This window comes from Phoxinus phoxinus, assembly GCF_949152265.1.
Source record: "Phoxinus phoxinus genome assembly, chromosome: 4".
Taxonomy (NCBI): domain Eukaryota; kingdom Metazoa; phylum Chordata; class Actinopteri; order Cypriniformes; family Leuciscidae; genus Phoxinus; species Phoxinus phoxinus.
In genome coordinates, this window is record NC_136879.1 from 1534746 (window position 1) to 1540604 (window position 5859).

Below are 5859 nucleotides of genomic sequence, written 5' to 3' on the forward strand. Positions count from 1 at the left end.
GAATCTTTTTTTTCATTTCAGCCAATACGATTCGTTTTGCTGTGCGTTCCCACGCAACACGCATGCGTCTCTGGCCAGAGCCCGGATAGCTCAGTCGGTAGAGCATCAGAATTTTAATCTGAGGGTCCAGGGTTCAAGTCCCTGTTCGGGCGATCGACCCTCTTATTTTGTGGAGCGCTACGTTTTGCTCTCGAGTTCTTGCTGACCTGCACTGACCTCGGGCAGCGACGCTGCAAGGCGGCACCGAGTGAAATGACATGCCCCTTTTTAGCCAGCTTGTAGTCGTGGCCGAGTGGTTAAGGCGATGGACTAGAAATCCATTGGGGTCTCCCCGCGCAGGTTCGAATCCTGCCGACTACGTTTGACAGCACGCGCCTGCTTTAGGTTGTAAACTTATGGAGGCCTTGTTAAAACTTTATAAAAAGGTCACTGTGACAATATTACCCTTGAAAAGAGTTATGTTGGTAAGAAACAGTTTTGTCTGCAAGCTAAAGATGACAAGGGCCCTTTTGTACTCAGTGACACGTCGGGGAGACTTCTTTGAAATTGAGCTCCACGTTACCACCTCTCCTCACTGTTGACTACACATTTGGCACTGGACAGAAAATGTGTGACACTTTTGCGTCCTAGAACAGCAGGGAATAGCTCCAGTTACCTGCAGCAGGCCTTTCAAGAGGCACACAGTGAGGAGTGGGCTAGGAGATCCTGTGACTATTTCACAGATTGTGAAATTCACAAGAGATCCTGCCTGAAGTAGTCCCAGGCTGTTTATCCCTTGCCACCACCCTACTCTCCCTTGCCCCTGGCCCAGTGGTTCGAGACAGTGCATGCCAACGATGTTGTCGGTCACCTTGATGGACTCAAAGGTGTCATCACTTCAACATTTGCCAGAATTCTGAAGCTCGATTCCACTAAGAAGGTAAATGTAAACCTATATAAGCTTGAGCTCATTTGTTATTTTAAGGTTTGATAAGAATACATGTGCTAATGATGTACTTTTGTTATAACAGGTGACCAAAAACCTGGCTGGGGGGATTGAGAACACGGCAACATGGATGTCCAATGTGGGGAACGAGTATGGTCAGGTCCTCAACTCTGTCCTCACAACCGGTGAGGGGGCTTGGCTGGATGACCTGTGCCAAGGGATCGTCCAACGATACAGGGATGCTGGTGAGCCACAGCCAGCCGCCATCTATGTGGATAGAGACTGTTGCAGTGATAAAGGTGGGTTACCTGTAATTTGTGTTGATGTTTTTTTTTTTTGCCAAATTAAGGCAGTTGGTGACAATACAAACCAAAAAAAAATTTATTCATGATCTTGTGAATTTACACAGGAGTGAGCCCAGTTCTCCATTGGTTTCGGCCATGGACGTCCACTGTGCGGTTGGATGTGTTCCACTTTATGAGGCGATTCACCAACGGTCTCACCACGGAACACCATCCACTGTATGGTACGTTCTGCTCGAAATTGTCAAGTTACATTTTTGAGTGGGATTACCAGGACATCTGTCATCTGAAAGAGGCTGGTCTGCCACCCACCCACTGCCCTCAGCATCCTCCCAGGGCTGGTCCTCCAACCAGGGCTGGTCTGCAAATTACCCACCACCCTCAGCATCCTCCCAGGGCTGGTCCTCCAACCAGGGCTGGTCTGCAAATCACCCACCACCCTCAGCATCCACCCAGGGCTGGTCTGCCACCCACCCACCACCATCAGCTTCCACCGAGGGCTGGTCTGCCACTCACCCACCGCCCTCAGCATCCAACCAGGGCTGGTCCTCCAACCAGGGCTGGTCTGCAACCCACCCACCACCCTCGGCATCCACCCAGGGCTGGCCTGCAACCCACCCACCACCCTCAGCATCCACCCAGGGCTGGCCTGCAACCCACCCACCACCCTCAGCATCCACCCAGGGCTGGTCATCCACCACCTACTGTCCTGACCAACCTAGGTTCCCTCACCAAGCACTAGATCCCTTTAATCGCCAGCGTGAATGGCGATTACGCAAGGCAGCCCTTGAGAACCAGGAGCGAGTGAGGAAAGGTGAGCCCCCAAAGAAGAGAAAGGCAAAAGAGAGCTACCACTATGAGTGTAAGCTTTGTGGGCAACCTAAATCAAAACAAACTGGACACTCACAGGTACGTGGCAAATGGTACTGCCCTGCATCTGGACAGACCCTTGAGGAGTGGAGAAGCTCTTTGTAAATACACCAAAGACATTATTTTTTATTAATATTTGTAATAATAATATTTTTTATTTATTTTAAGAAAATATGTTCACATTCACTGTTCAAACCATTTGCAAAGAAAAAACAAGCAAAAAAAAAAAGAAAAACATATAAAATAAAAAAAACACAACTCTTGTGGTGTAATAGTGACACGTCCATCCTTTGGATGGGAGACTCCAGGTGCAAATCCTGGCAAGAGTGTGCAACTTTTGGCCCAATCATCTTTCTTTTCTCATTATTATTACTAGATGTTTGAATTTTAATTTATTGAATTTATTGAAAGGATAGCCCCTTGAGATGTAACATCTCATTTTCAAGGGGGTCCTAGAACACAAGCATATACAACACAGATAAGACAACATCAAACAAAACAACAGTACAAGACAAAACTACAAAAACAAAACAAATGCTCAACCTGCTTCCCACATTCTTATGGGCTTCCCACACCAGTTTCAGTACAGAATCTCAGCATCATGCAATATCAACATACTACATACTAGCCACATACTAGCAAAATATCTTCAAATTAATATAAAATACAGAAAGAAACAAGATCAAAACAAACTCAAAAACATACACAAGTTATTTTAAGATAAGATAATAAGGATAACCTAAAACGATACAGAGAAGTGATAGATCTAAGCGAAACAGGAAGGTTGTTCCAGTCAAAAGGGGCTTTATACAGGAATGACCTACGTCCAGCTACGCTGACAATTTTTGGAACACAGAAAAAAGGGTATTGCACATGTCTAAGAGAGTAGGGAGATCTATATGGAATCAAAAATTAATTCAAGTAAGGAGGACAGACAAAATAAATACATTTAAAAATAAACAAAAACCAATGGAATTGTCTTCTAGAATTAGGATGCAACCAATTAAGCAATTCATACATATGACAATGATGAGTACGATATGGACACCTTAAAACAAATCTGCACAAAGAATTATAAACAACATTAAGAGGCTTAAGATAAATGTCGTAGGTATTTTGATAAACAATATCAGCATAGTCGATAAGAGGAAATATTAACTGAGAAACAATTCTTTTCCTGTCTTGAAATGTAAAGCAATTAATTGAGCAATAAAGTAAGCGCAGGCAATAATATGTTATTTTAATAATATAATCTATATGGGGCTTAAAAGAGAGTCCTGAGTCGATCCAAAGGCCAAGATATTTAAATGAATCGACATTCTCAAGAGATGAGCCGTCATCAGCAGTAATATTCAAATCAAAGGTGCTGGAATGACAATGACGTGACCCGAACATCATACAGCAAGATTTCCTCTTATTTAAAGTAAGCATATTGTTATGACACCATTTTTGAACCAAATTAAAGTCAAGTTGTAAAGAGTTCTGAATTTGTGACAAATCAGAGTTAGAAGTATAAATTACAGTGTCATCAGCATAAAGATGCACTGAACAGTTTGAACACACCTGAGGTAAGTCGTTAATAAAAATAGAGAAAAGTAATGGTCCAAGAGAGGAACCTTGTGGAACACCTTTTTCAACAATTACATAGTCTGACTGAAAACCCTGAAAAACGACACATTGACGTCTGTTATGAAGATAAGCATTAAACCAGAGAAGCGCATCTCTAGTTAAACCAATAGAATACAATTTATCAAGAAGAAGATAATGGTTAACCTTGTCAAAGGCCTTAGAAAAATCAATGAAGATGGCACCTGTTGCTTGACCTTTGTCAAAGGATGAGAACACATCATTCGTAAATTTTAAAAGAGCAGTCGTAGTAGAAAAAATAGGTCTGAAGCCTGACTGTAACGGAGATAAAATGAGTGTAGTGAGTTAATAAATGATGATAGTTGATTAAATATTAATTTCTCAAAGATTTTTGCAATAGAGCAGATAATTGAAATTGGCCTATACTTATGAACATCAGATGAGTCTCCACCTTTGAACAAAGGAGTAACTTTTGCACATTTCCATATAGATGGAATAGAGCTAGTAGTCAGTGACAAATTAAATAAATCTGCAAGAGGATACATTAATACATGAGCGGCGGATTTAACAAATTTAGCTTCTAAATCATCAGGGCCCGCACTACTATTTATTTTTAGATTGCATATAAAATAGTAGACATCAACAGGCATAATCTTCGTAAAAGAAAATGAACCGTTTGCAGTAATTAAATTTAATGGCGCAGCAGTCAGAGCACTGAGAACCACAAATGGAGGAAAAATGCTGATTAAAAGCTTGAGAGATAAGTGACGGATCGGAAATAATTTCATTATTAAATTTAATATTTTTAATCAAGCTTTTTTTAGATTTATTTAAAAGATTACTCAGCTGATTCCAAAACTGCTTAGGGTTATGAAAGTTTTGCGAAAGGCAATCTTTGTAATAATTAGCTTTTGCATTCCTTGTTTCCAATTTACATAAATTCCTCAAAAGTCTGTAGTTTTCCCAATCAATAGGATCCCTGGATAGCCGGTGTTTAGCCCATACTTTATCCCTTTGCTTGAAAAGTTTAACAAGATTAGAACTGATCCAAGGTAAATGTCTGCCTTTAATTCTAACAGTTTTCATAGGAGCATGTTTATTTATTATATTCATAACTTCAGAATGAAAAAAGTTCATTGCATCCTCAACGAATGGAATTAACTGAAACCTATGCCAGTTTATATCAACTATATCTTAAATAAAATTGTTAACGTTCATCTTTTTACACTGTCTCAGAGTTGTGTATTTAGGTGGAGAGCTTGGAATTTTGATTTTCCAGACACAATATATAATCAAGTGATCACTTAAACAGTCTGACAATATACCAGATTTAATTATCCTTTCAGGGTTAGTAACGAGTATCCCGTCCAGCAAAGATGAAGAGCGATAGTCAACTCTGGTAGGCACATCAATTAACTGACTGAGATTTATACTGCGAAATAAATTTCTATCATTAACCGAGGAACGGTCCAACCAATTCTTGTTAAAGTCACCCAAAATAATCAATTAATTATACTTCTCTAGGGAGTTAATCGTTGACAGAATACACATCGTAGAGTCAGACGGAGCAGAGGGTGGTCTATAAATATTACCTATAGTTAAATTTTTATTAACATGAAAAGTAACTTTAACAAAAAGACACTCAAAGTTAACAGGATCTATGCTAGGAATAACACATTCTGAAACTAAGAGGGCAGAAACATAAGTTGCCACCCCACCTCCTCTGGAGGCTCTATCAGATCTATACAAAACATAATCATCAATTTTAATCATATCATCAGAGATGTTACTATGTAACCAAGTTTCTGATATAGTGATGCTATTAGGTTTATAAAGATTATAAAGATTAACAGATTCTATTGTACCAATAAAAACAATAATTCAACCAGCCAAGTAATGTGCTAAAGGAGAAAGGAAGGGGTGGAGAGAAACATGCGGCAACTTGAGCAAACATTACACATAAACACACACACATATACACAGACCACACACAAAGGAAAAAAAAGTACATTGAAGATCGAAAAAATAACACAAATATGCCCCAGATTCAGACTGCAGCGAAAACATTATAAAGAGAGGACTAAACGGTTTTAGGTTCAGATAAACAAAAAATACGTAGTGCATCATCGCACCAAAAAATTTAATTCCATAGATTCACCACTTTGTAACAAATGT